The sequence below is a fragment of the Myotis yumanensis genome, unplaced genomic scaffold, assembly GCF_028538775.1.
Source record: "Myotis yumanensis isolate MYYU_CA2020_CCGP unplaced genomic scaffold, mMyoYum1.0.hap1 SCAF_10, whole genome shotgun sequence".
Lineage (NCBI taxonomy): Eukaryota > Metazoa > Chordata > Mammalia > Chiroptera > Vespertilionidae > Myotis > Myotis yumanensis.
Genome location: NW_027223761.1, coordinates 12569773 through 12583255, shown reverse-complemented (window position 1 = coordinate 12583255; position 13483 = coordinate 12569773). Strand labels below are relative to the sequence as shown.

Genomic DNA, 13483 nt, shown 5'->3' with positions numbered 1-13483 from the left:
CAATATGGTGGGGGGAAACAAGGCTATCATTTACTGAAGATGCACTGCATGGCTAATGCTGAGATAAGGTGACATTCTTTAGGAGTTGTTTAGTATCAAGGGCTGATTTAGCTAGGTAAAATGCAGCTGTCTTCCCAAATTACACAGCTGGATTCACACCATCTACTAATTCCTGGTGGAATTTTAAAGATACCTTTACAGGCAATTTTCTCCCGGTGCAAGGAATCCTAATGTAGACAGTACAATAAACACCACCATCTACTTTCTCTGCACAGATACCGTCTCCCATAGAAACATTTGATAAAGGAGATTGTGCTCTAGAAGTGTTTGGGTCACCATTTAAAAAAAGATTTCTAAAATGTAAGTGGCTCTAAATTGCTTCAAAATTGGGAATTAAATTGTCATATGACTGTTTCCATCCACATTCTTCTTACTACTTTAAGTCACTCCTAGAATTTGTCACGTGGGCTAGTGGGTCTGAGAAAGGAAGAATCCTCCCCAAAGTGGAAGTGTTCCCCTTCACTGGTGCTCTTTCTTGCCAGATGTCATTTGGGATCAATAGTCTCCTGGAAAGAATATTTCAAGACAACTTTCAAAATCTGGATGCTCTTTATTTTCACATGACATCTAATAGTCTGGTCACCTCTACCATAGCTTAGTCTGTAATTTCGCTAAGCTTTACCCCTGCTCATCTTTGGGCCACAAATTATATTTTCTTAAAATGTACCTTATTCTCTGTCCTCTGGCTATAAAACAGACAAACCTGCATCCATCAACTGTATACTAGCATTCATGAAGCTTTAGCACATTTAGGTTTCCTGTTGGTGAAATCCTCTGGAATTGTCCAACATAGAGATAGCTACTTCCTCTTCTTCTTTCCCAGTTCTTTACGCTTACATCTACTAAAATGCTGAGCATATTGTATCACCATTGCCTGCAATTGTCATACCTACTGTTTGCCCCCTTTCCTTCCCTAACCAAGACAGTTCATTCATCCATGAATCAAATATATATTAAGAGACCAAAGGCACTGTGCTAAAACCACGGGCACCAGTAAACATGAACAAACCCAGTTCTTTGGCAAGTTGACTAGCAATGTATTTTTCCCACGCATCTGTAATTTTATTCTTCTAATTTATTTCTAAGAAGTACTTATATATTTAGAATGAATTCTTTGTTCTATGCATCGCCACTGATTTTCCCAGTGTTATGATTTCTTGTCATTATACATAAGGAACATATGTTTCCATTGGTGTTTCTCCCTTTAACTTTTCTCACAGTGTTTCTTTTTCTGAAGCTAACTAGTCCTAGAGAGGAAATGGTATGGGTAAGAAGAAAGATGAGTGCCAAAGAGCCCACAGAGGAGCCTGAGAGGGGTCACAGGAAAGGAATACAGTAGAGAGAATTGGGCAGATGTGTGAACTGTTCCTTAATCAGCCTTAACAGATGGGGTCAGGAGAGTGGGGGTAGCAGAGGAGTTGGTGATTACTTCCAAAATACCCTGGAAAAATCATGGTAGGGTAATATCCATCTGTTGAAATAAATAAGTGGTTAATTGAATGGTCCCTCATGTTAAAACTTTTCTTTCCTGTAAATCCCAGTAATCATTAAGGGAATTTGTTATTTGTAAGAGAAGTTGTGGTTAATTGCAAAGATAACCATTCTCCACTCTCTTTTGTCATCTAACTTTAGAGTGCCCTTCCATTGTGAGTGGAATGACCTGCCTCATTCCTTAACAATGGACTCAACCAAGCGATTCGCTTAGGCCAATGGGAAGTCAGCAGATATGATTTCCACAGAAGCATGAAAAAGTACTCATGCCTTTCTGCTTGCTCCCTTGGACTTCTTCTATTGCCAAGAAATTTGCTTGAACCAAGCTGATGAATGGAGAGAGACACATAGAACACACCTGAGTTGCCCAGTGTCCTGGCTAAGACCATTTTAGATCAGCTTCCAGTGAAGCCAGTCAAGATCAAAAGAGCCACTAAACCAGTCTCTGATATAGACTCATGAGAAATAATAAGTGATTGCTGTTTTCAGCTTCCAAGGTTTTGGATAGTCTATTATACAGTAAGAGCTAACTGATATATAACTTATAATTCTCTGATGAAATTGTTTTATTTGGTGTCTTTTTAAAAATTGATTTCAGAGATGAAAGAAGAAGGAGAGAGAGAGAGAGAGAGACATCAATGATGAGAGTGAATCATTGATCAGCTGCCTCCTGCACACTCCATACTGGGGATCGAGCCTGCAACACAGGCATGTGCCCTAACCGGGAAGTAAACCATGACCTCCTGGTTCATAGATCAATGCTCAACCACTGAGCCATGCCGGCTAGGCTATTTGGTGGCATTTTTATTCATTTTTCTATTTAGTAATTGCAGTATCTCATCTAATGTTTTGTGTGCCACAGTGAAAAGAATATTCAGTAAGAGACAAAAGATGCAGGTTTCCTAATGTCATAATAAACATTTATTCATTCAATTATGTGCCCAGTATTAGAAATACAACAAAATCCCAAAAACACAAACCAAACATATGCTCATGAAATCAATCATAGTTTAGTGAGAAACAGAGACATGAGCAAGATATTTCCATCTGCCATTGACTAAAACATTAATGCATGACTATAATGCGGGGAGGGGGCTGGGTAGAGGGGTAGTCACTGTAGAGGAGATATTTAAAAAAACACACCAAAATTTGCAAATCTACTTGACTTTAGTATCTTTGTCTATATTTCAAGGAACAAAGGATAGATTCCTATTAGGATATCTTCTATCCCTGAAATACAGCATTCTTGAATTATTATCTAGCATAAGGCATGTAGTGAGTTCCTCTAAATACAGCGTTTTATCATTTAAGTGGTTTCCAAAGTTGTTCTAAAGAAGTTAATTCGCATCCTTCATTATGTGTGACGGCAGAGGCAAGCTCAGTAAGATTATCCCACAGGATAGTCTGGTCCTCCATTAACAGTATTGACAATGAAAAGAATCTGTAACATAAAGACTCAAATCTTAGGTATGTCTTGTGCTTGAATATAGTAGCCGATGCCCCGTTCAATAAAATGACTAAACACAATAGACAGATCCCTATTTTCTCTAGTTTTAAGCAAAGTTACTAAATTCATTATTTTTTTGCTATTTTTGCATTCATGATTACAAGATGCTGTCCTCTGCAGTTTGCTAAAGATTACACCAGGTAGAGCACACAGTGAAGTGACATGATAGTTCTGTTTCCCCACCCAAATGCCTAAAAATCAGACAGGAGAGCAAACAGAATTCTGTGCGTTCACAGAACCAACCTGCCAGGTTCACACTGCACCCCTCTTCTCCGGAGTCATCCTGTCTCAATGGCATTTGTCCCGTTCCTTGCTTTTTGTTAATTGCATGGACTAATTGGAAGTGTGACAATGTGATCAATTCATTGCTTATTGGGCAACTATTATTTCTACCCTGTTGTTGTTAACAGTACCTGACTTCTACGGAATCAATATATTTATGTTGCTATTTAACAACAATGTAGCTTGCATGTGTTTTTGTACGACAGTTAGCTTCTTTACTACTTACTGCAGTTCTCTTTGAGTAAGGGCATTCGGTGACAGATGTGGTAATTCCATTCCCCCACAGGGTTACAAACTCACCTCTGGGATTCAGAGCTGATAAAGGCAGCCTGCCTGCTCATGACTGTCTTACATGTATGCCCTTGTTCCTCAAAACCAGCAAAATTGGAAGAATTGGAATGGAGTAGATCTGGATTCAAAACTTATCGACGTCATTTACCAAATACTTGGCTTTAGATTTACTTGTCCTGTCTTTAAAAATCTCTCAGGGGGCTGTCTTGCATTTTAGATAAAGTGATGTAAATGAGAAGTCAGCAAAAAGACCTATCCAGACGGATGCCCAGTAATCACGGATTGAGACTGAAAATAAAAGCCGGCTAACTAGTGCAAGGTCCTACCGTGTGAATGGGTAGCTGAGGTGAGAAGACAAATGGCAGCAGCTGAATGGGAAGGCAAACTGGAAGGGGAAGCCTTTTCTTTTTCCTTTTGGCTAAATAGCACTGCTCCTTCCCTGCTGCTCCGTGTGATAGACTAATTCATTATGAAAGGCTTTCAAGATGTCTGGTAGGTAGCTAATCATCAGCGTTGAAAAACAAATCATTGCTCTTTCCCCTGCTGTGAAAGCCCCTAGAAAGAAACATTTCATTTCCAGTGGCTTCTAGCTGACCTCAGAACCAGAGCGTAGGTGCCTCTGAAGCTGCTAGAGCAGCTAGTGCATGCGCTTTTTAATAGTGTATTCATTTTTTAAAATATATTTTAAAGATTGTTTACAGAGAGGAAAGGAGAGGGATAGAGACGTAGAAACATCGATGAGAGAGAAATATTGATCAGCTGCCTCCTGTACACCTCCTCCTGGGGATGTGCCCGCAACCAAGGTACATGCCCTTGACCAGAATCGAACCGGGGACCCTTCAGTCCTCAGGCCAATGCTCCATCCACTGAGCCAAACCGGTTAGGGCAATAGTGTAGTCATTGATAAACTGTAATCAGCATATGCGACACAAAAGCTTCAAAAGGAAAATTAAAGTTATAGTCAACTGCCCACTAGTGTTTTAAATCAATCAATACAGCATTCGTTTTAAAACAGAAGCTAGGACATTACCCCTCAACAAATTCACATATTCATGTAATTTGTAACTACATCGAGGCTCTCCAAATAGATGGAGAAATGGCCATAAAACAAAAGCTCTGTGTCAAGAAAGGTGTTCCTCTTGCAGGTCCTGACCTCTGAAATACATCTGAGCATGCGCATCATACCCAAAGAATGTGTAGATGTAATTCTTTTTCTTTTTTAAATCTTTAAGTGAGGAAACATGCTTGTACTATAATGGGAACAGGAAAGAAGAAAAAGAACATTTGGTGTGAACTTGGATATGCCTCTGATGTTGCCTTAGTAAATTGTTCTCCTTTTTGTCGAATGCCACTCCTCATTATGATCTGTCACAGAAAGACTCAAATGTTATGTATTGTGCTTGAAGAGAGTAACCTACAGCCTCTTTGAAACTGTTTTTAGACCAAGTACATACACCGATCTCTGACAAGTAAAACAAAAACAAAACAAAAAGAAATTGGTCACAGAGGTCATTAATTGTACTGCTTGAAAAAGAGAACTATTTATCTGCTTTCCTCCCCAACATGCATAATATTTTATCGTTTGAATTATCATTCCCCATGTTATCCTTTCATATCTCAAGGTTACATATCTGAATGACATAAAATGAGTAATCATAGCTTACAGAAAGGGCCTTAGGACAATTGCATAGCAGAGAAAGAAACCAGCATACATACATTATTCATAATATTATTTTGTGGGCCCCTCCACCTAAGAAGACCCAGTGAAATTGAAATGTGCCCCCCACCCCCATGACTTGTTGGAGAGGCCCACAGCCAGGAGCCAGGGATGCTGCAATTGAGTTGTCAAACTGTCCTGATGTCTTGTACAAGCTGAACAGACCAATTTACTGCAAGGCTGCATGGGCTGAAGGCTCCTAGCCTGTCTTTCCAGGGCTTCCTCCTGCTGAGGTTATCCTGCTGGACAGCAGGCTCCCTCCCTTGCAGCTTCCAGCTGCCCCTAGAGTCCTCCTGACCAGCCTACCCCAGGTAATAACAGTGGATACTGGGTTATCTTTACCTGTGACTCGCCTGCTGGGCCAGGGAGGGCAGGGGCCCCTGCCCTGCAGTCAGAGAGCAGCAGATTTGTGTGGTGTGCTTGGTGAGAGTTTTGAATTCCGCTGGCAATTTGATTTCATTGTCTCCCCCATAGTAGCTCCAGCTCCTGGTTTGCAGGATGAAAATAGGCAGGCTTTTAGGGGAAAAAAAAAAAAGACAACTTCTCCCACACAGCCCCTGAGTTTCTCTGCCAATTACTAACTCGGGAGCATGGGGGTTGCTTCGAAACGCAGCAGTTCTGGCTCTGCCCTCTAGGTGGCAGCGGTGCCCCACCGCAGAGGCGCCAATGCCCTCTTCCCCGACTTGAAGTGTTAATGCAATTGACCAATCAGTGCTAAGATGATGGGAGGTAATTGGGTAATTGTATTTTACTGATCACAGAAGAGAGAGGGGAAGGGAAAGGGAAAGGAAAGGGGGTGCAGTCCGAGAGGCGATTTGGGGGAGCTGGGACCCTGAACGTTTGGACGTGGCATTGGCCGAGGGAAAGCCTAGACTCGACCTGCTGGCGGCACCGCATTTATTTATTTGGGGGAAAAGAGGAGAGAGAGGAGCAGGAGGGGAAGGAAGAGAGTTCCAGTCGAAGTGGATGAACGGGGACCGGGGTTTTGGCCGTGCTGGGAGCCCGGAGGCGGGGCGCGGGCGCCCGGGTCGGCGCGGGGTGGCTGCGCCCCTCGGATCCTGTCTCCCGGCGGAGGACTAGCTGGCGTGGGGACGGTCTGCGCCCGGAGGAACCAACTTGTGGCTCCCGAATGCACCCGACGCAGCTGGGAAGGAGATGAAAGCTGCGGTTTCATTCCAGGAGGCTGCGAGGAGCCAGCCACTAGGGATTCCTTTTCCGTCGCGCTTTCCTTTCCATATGATTCTTCCATCCGCCTAACCCCGCGTCCTTCCCCCGCTTCGCCCTCCCCGTGTGAAATTAAAGCACAGTTCGAACTCCTTTCGCCGAGGCGCCCCCCGGATCCGCCGCCCGCCGATGGAGGAGAAGGGGACCCCGGGGTTAGCGGGGGCCACCGGCGAGGGAGCGCGTCACGCGTCTCCCCCGTGATCCCGGCCCTGCTCCCCGACTTCTGCGACACCTGCAGGAACCGGACGGGTGCCGGGGTGGGGGCGGGGACCGAGGCAGCCAGAGCCACCCGGAGCCTTTCAGAAAGAGAGAAAGAAAGTAGGGGGGGGGGGGATGGATTTCTTCTTGACAGCTGACGGAGCCCTGAAATTTTCCTCCCCTACCTCCGCCCCCGCCCCCCGCCCTCCATTTAACGTGAGATTATGAAATTGCAGAGGCGGTGGAGGGAAGGAGACTGGATCTAACAGGGCATTTGGAGGGAGTGGGAAAGGTGGCTGGCCCGGTGGCTGAAATTAAAAAAAAAAAAAATCCAATTGCGCACTGGGTTGTGATGAGAAATCTAATCAGATCTTTGGAGAAGGGGCCGGCCAAGGGGGTGATGAGTAGGGGGAGTTGATCCCCACATTCTCTGAAGGGGGTGGGGGTGGGGGGAGCTGGAGAGAGGAATCGACGATGTAAAAGGAGACTTTTTTCCCCCGGCGGCGGTGGCGGTTGGGTGCCTTGCAAACATGAAGGATGCGGGACGCAGCCCTCTCTTGGAACAGAACGCGGTGGACGGTGCGGGAGAGCAGGAAGAGCGAAGCCTTTTCCCCTGAGACCTGGATCTTCACACACATGTGTCTCTGTGCCCACTGGGAGCATTGAAACATGAACTAGACCAATGTCAGAGCCGCGGGAGTCGGTGTGCTCCGACATAAATAAATAATAAACCGCTGCCCCCCTCCCCCCCAAAAAAGGATGATTGGAAATGGAGAACCGAGGAGCCACACAAAAAAAGTATGTTCGTTTTTTTCTACAAAGGAGGAAGTAAGCCAAGGATATATATTTTTGGAATGAAAAGTTTGGGGCTTTTTTTTTAGGAAAGTAAAGACCTGATATGGTGGTGTTTTCGAGGAAATTAATAATACATCCGCAAAGAAATTGTGGAGAAGAAAAAGTTGACCGCGGCAGAATGAGGCATTGATTGGGGGAGCGGCACCCCGCAGAGCACAGTTGGATGTGTGCCTGTGTTGACTAAAATTGATGGATAATTGCCATTGGATTTGTCATCAACCTCCTTTTTTTTTTCCCTTTTTTTTTCTCTTTTTTCTTTTTGGTGTCAAGATTGTGCATTTTCGCTTGTTCTTAGCCACCTGGATTTCCAGCTGGATGTTGCTGTGATTCAGTCGGAAATACAGTGAGTGATCCTTACTTTCTTATTTATTGATGCAGAAAAAGGCCCTTTAATTTAGCGTTCCTGGTCCCATTCTCCCCTCGCCTTCCCCAGTGTGGTCGTTAAAGACATTACTAGGGAGCCGGGAATAAAAGAGAGGGTGGCCCACGCATTTGCTCCGGCACCCTGTGCTCAAGCAGAAGCTGGTTTGCTGCACCGATGCAGGTTGTCTGCACCCCCGGCAAATGCCTTTGCAAATGTTCGTCAGGGGGGGAAACATCTCCCCAAGAAAGCCGCTGCAGTGTGGGGTGCCCGTGCTGTGTGATGGACGCTCCTGGATGCATTTAAGTTGCATGGCAGCCCCGGAGTTGGATGCACACATGTCTAGCCATTGGAAATCGAAGGGGCCTCATTTAAATTTCATTATCCAACCTGACACTGCAGATCAACCGAACGTATTAACGCAAAAAAATATGATCGTAAACCCAGCAGATGAAGGATGGCTTTTGGCTCCTGGTGGATGGAGGGAGGAAGTGTGAGTATGGAGAGGAAGCGGTGGAGAGAGGTGGCTACACTTTCCCCAGCCTCTTGCTAACACATGCTCAAATGTGGCCCAGAGTACAGTGGGGCCTTGACTTACGAGTGTCCGGACTAACGAGTTTTTTGAGATACCAGCTGTCTCTCCGCCGATTTTTTGCATTGAGTTGATAGAGTAATTTGAGTTAACGAGCTCCTTAATGAGCTCCTTAATGAGCTCGGTCTCGGAACGAATTAAACTCCTAAGTCAAGGCCCCACTGTACCTCGATTCTTGCCAGGGCTGAGGATGAGGGATGGACCCACTTCTCTTCAATCCCACCTCCTTCGAACTCACCACTTCTTTGGATAACAGAGAGGCTGTGCCTAGATTGTAGGTGGCTTGGGCAGTTGGCTTGGGCAGTTGGCTCGGGTTTTGCCAGAAACCTTCCCCACCTCACTGGGACAGGGCTCTTGAGAAAAAAAGCAGGAAGTGAGTATCCTGTGTGGTAACTTAGGTAAAGGGAGCTAAAGAAAAATTCTGTGTGTTGCATAGCAGTGCTTCTCATGTGACAGGTTTGTTTTGGGGGAAAGAGGCCAAGAAAGCAAAATAAGCAGAGGTGGGACATGCCCCGAGAGCCTGGGGGCCTGTAGGATCTCCCCTCTTTCCATCTCCTTCCTTTCTTTCATCTCTAGCAGAACTCTTCCCCTTCACCCTTCCTGATTCCTCTCTGGGGCCTTCTATCAGGATCATAGACTCATATAACTTTAGAGCCGGAAGACTCCTCAGAGATCTCATGCCAATAAAAAAAGGAAACCGAGGCGTAGAGAAGCTATAACTCTTCGGTTAATGGCCAAACCATATGGGACAGGTGACTCCCACAGGCCTCAGAACAGCACACAAATTCAGTTTGGAATCCAAACTGGATGGGAATCAGCCATACACGGTGCTGCTACTTCTGTCCCCACAGCTGCCATTTTTGTCTAAAAGGGTCAAGGAAAGTATCTGTCTTGAGAGCTCAAACTGAACTCCTGCCAGGCTGAACCTCAAGGCTAGCCCACCCCCAACATGTATATCCGTTTTGAGTCTTCTTTTTTTTTTTTAAATGGCTGAACTCAGATAACCCTCGCTTTAATATTATTTTTAAAAATGAGAGGATCCACGTCCACAACTCAGGCATATGCTTTAGGAGATAAAAGGCAGCGTTCTCCGGAGTCCCTGCTTGGTGTTGGGCACGTTTAGTCCAGTGAGTGGTGGTCCCTGGGGAGTCATTCAGGATCCATGGAGTTAGATTTATATTTGAGAGGTGATAATAGAAACCAGAAACACCCGGCTAAAAGCATCTGAGCCTGTTCTTCCACTCACATCATCTCTTCTTATCCTTTTCATTACTCCTTAACTAAACTAGCCTACAGCTGGGCACTTCTCTAATTTATTTTCCTGGGCACATGTTTTCTTTAGGGACACAGATTAGGCAATACGTTCACCAACCCATGAAAATAATCATGTAGGGTTTTTCTGTGTCTCTCCTCCTCCCTCCCCCCCCCCCCCCCAAGATCTCTGTAGGCTTTTGCATATCTTATTTATGTAAGATATGAAGTTTTTTGTTTGCTTTTTTGTCTGTTTTATTTACTTGTTTGCTCTGTTTTTACATGACCTCAGTTAATTTACCACTGTGCTCATAGACTGACTCGAGTTCCTGCTCAATTGCAACTTAGCACAACTGAGAAAAGAGAAAAAGAAAAAAAAAAGTGTGCTTTGACGTTTTTTACTGCGTAGTTCAGCTCTGGGCTTCACAGGAGAAGCCTGGCCTGGCCTCTGCCAATCAGGAGAGGTTTTTTCCTTTCCTTTCCTTTCCTTTCCTTTCCTTTCCTTTCCTTTCTTCTTCTTCTTCTTCTTCTTTTTGACATACAATTTCTTCACTGCTACACCAATGAGACCTCTAAGTGCATTACTCTCCTTCACGTTGTCACCCCCATACATGTGCAAGCTTTTCTGAATGAGAGGAGGAAGGGGTTGGGGGAGGGGGAGAGAGAGAAAGGGGGGGGGGTGGCTGTCTTTAAAAAATTGCAGGCCGCAATGTTTCCTCCCACCCACCTCCACTCCTGTGGGTTCCTCATATCTGGAGAGGATGGAGCACCCGAGGACAGCATTTTTCATCTGGTGAATGAATCACTCATTTCCCCTGCGCTACAGTTAGGGACACATTGCCTGGTTTGGGATTTAGCTCCTTCGGTTTGGCAGTCAGACTTGGCTCTGAGTTTTAGGCAACTTGTTCATGCACTGATGGAAGAGTGATGGCCACGGGAGACCTGGAAACTTACCTCCTGAGCTTATTTCAGAGCTCAACTTGAACTAACGTGTCTGAGTCGATAGCTATGTACTGGGGTTCTGCTGAGGTCCAAGGGCCCAGAAACTGCTGGGTTTTGCAAGTTGTGAAGTTCCCTTTTTACATGATCTCCCTCCTCTAATTAACAGCTGTGTGCTTTGGGCCCCACCTTTCATTTCCCTGGCCCTCTGTTTTCTCATCTGTGGGATGGGATTGATAATATCAACAAATTAGAATTCAGCTCAATTTGAATGATTTGGTGAATTAAGAGTAATGTTATGCAAAACCCTGAGCATAATAGGCCCTGTAAAGAGGGCTGTTTGTTATGGTTGTTCTGGGATTAATTTGGATTAACTTTCTGGGCATGAACACAGGCCGGCCAGACACTTTACCAGGTCCAGTGGCTACACTTGAGGAGGAGGGAATGTGCGACTGGCCTTGCAGTGATTGCCAGATTCTCCCTTTGAGTTCTTAACAGGACAGACTGGCCGCAAGAATCATTTCAGATTGAAAAGCTGCTTCAAGCTGGGAACTGGAAATCAAGATTTTCTCCTTAAAGCGTAGAAAACATACATCTCAGCAGAGATAATACTTAAATGAGATTTTCAGGGGAAAATAAAGACTCTTACTGTGTTGCAATTATTTTGGTCTCAAAGTTGCATATGACAGATTTTGCACATCCAATGGATAATTTTAGCTGCATATTACATCATCGGGACCTGGGCTGCACAGAATAAATGCAGATTTCTAGGCAGTACTATCATTTAAATTAGATGGCATAAAATTCCATTCCTAATATTAAGGCCTCCAAACTGACAATTTGGATTCACCGTCAGCCTTCCTCATTGTAATGAGTTCTGGGTTAGTTAAACATCTTAGTTAAACTTTGTGATCTGATAAAGGCCTGCTGGTTTTTGGAATCAAGACTTCATGTAGACACAAGTGTCTTATTGTTTGCATGTGCAAATCTTCCAACACCAACTCCATAATGGTTTTCTGAGGCAGCCCGTCCTGGTCTCTGCTCATCATTTCATTCTCTACAACAGCAGCTCTGTGCTTTGTCCATTTCCTCAATACGGCCCCAGAGACCTGTTCCCTCTTGAGGGAAAAAGGGTCCTACCATTTTAGTTACTTTATTCATGATGGTGGCCTCTCTGTAGGTTAGAACCATGTAGTCAGGCGGAAGAGTTGCCCATTGGAATCTTATACTGCTTCTTTTCAATTCCAAAGTCCATTTGAAATCTGTGTTCATTTTGGAAAAGTATCCTAAAGTTAACCATCTTCACTGATCTTAAGAAGACACCATCTACGGACGTCCTTACCATTTGATAAATTTTACCTTTTAGTGTGCTTCAAAAATGTGGCTGAGAAATTCGGTCAACTTGGACCATGGCATCCTAAGTGAGTTCGAATGCTCATCTTTCCACTGGATCATGTGTGGCATATGCACCATTTAACCTCTCTGAGACTGCATGCTTATCTGTAAGAGAGAGGTTGTAAAGAGCCACATGGAATTTATATATGCCAGGCACAGAAGGCGTTCAATAAATTGGGCATCTCTGATTTTAGTCCAGGGAATGCACAGTTTGCAAAAAAAACAACTCTGATCTTGTTTGACAGAAGCTGTTAATCTAAAACCATGTTGGCATAGACAAGTCACAAGGGAGAAATACATAGAGGGGATCACGGTTGGCGTAATGCAAACAGGTGCAACCCTTTTTGGTAAGGTCCTGTACTTTTAAAGCACATTTGGGAGTGCTTTGGTGAATGCCCTTCCCTCAGGAAACATGGGAATATACTTTGTGAATTGTGGAAAACATACTCCGTGTCCAAGTAAAGTGTCATTAGGTTGTCAAGTATTTTCTAATACAGACATAAAAAAGGTGATGGTTTGTCAGTGGTGTTTGGAAGATTCTCCAAGGGGAATCAAGGACCTGTTGCACCTTCCTTCAAAATGACTTCTCTGGAGAAGGGTCAATTCTCCAGTTGAAAGTTGGTTGGGCAGGTCTCATGGCAAAGATAGTGTGCTTGTAACACTCTCCGAGGGCAAGGATTTTATTTCTGCTCAGGTCTGCCCTCAGCCCCTCAGAGAAATGTTTGAGAAATATTGTGCCTGCGATAACTATTCCCTGACTAATTGAACTCACTTTAAGAGACATTTCTTCCAAAAGACTCAAATGCAGGTGTATACCCATGCAACTTATAGGAGTTTAATGAGAAATATCAATGAGTATATTGACACTTTGTGTGTGTGTGTGTGTGTGTGTGTGTGTATACAAATAGGACATTGCACACAGATATTAAGCACCATGCAGTGGTTTCCTTATGTTGGGAAAGCTGAGGCCTGAATGTTAGGTGGTGCAATGTGCATATATTTTTTTATTCTTGATGCTGTCAGTAATAGACTGTAATACTTTATATAAGTCATCTCACCCCTCTTAGGTTGGTCTTACATTTTCTGTTAAATAAAAGTAAAATCTAAGATTTCTTTAAACACTCAGATTTTAGGATCTGAATTTGCAATTGACTACCTAGGAATTCATGATTCCTAGAAATTAAAAAAAATACAATTTTTGATCTCCTGATACTAGTTTTTTAACTGTGGAGGGGAATAGCACAGTATTCTGAGAGAAAAGCAGAATTGGTGTTATAATGGCTGATATATAGAATAAAAGGTGAAAGAAATCTCTAGAGG

The 13483-nt window shown here is 44.1% G+C and overlaps 1 protein-coding gene across 8 annotated transcripts in view; it reads left to right on the top strand.

The window, feature by feature from the left end:
* LRRC4C (leucine rich repeat containing 4C) overlaps nucleotides 1-13483 on the top strand; it is a 983070-nt gene that overhangs the window by 818470 nt on the left and 151117 nt on the right. For 3 of the 8 annotated variants that reach the window (XM_070427825.1, XM_070427821.1, XM_070427822.1), the window contains exon 1: nucleotides 7200-7968. The exons of the other annotated variants lie outside the window; for them this stretch is intronic. The gene's annotated coding sequence lies outside the window, so the exon portion shown is untranslated. Of the gene's footprint in view, nucleotides 1-7199; nucleotides 7969-13483 lie in introns of those variants that run through there. 8 annotated transcript variants of the gene reach the window in all.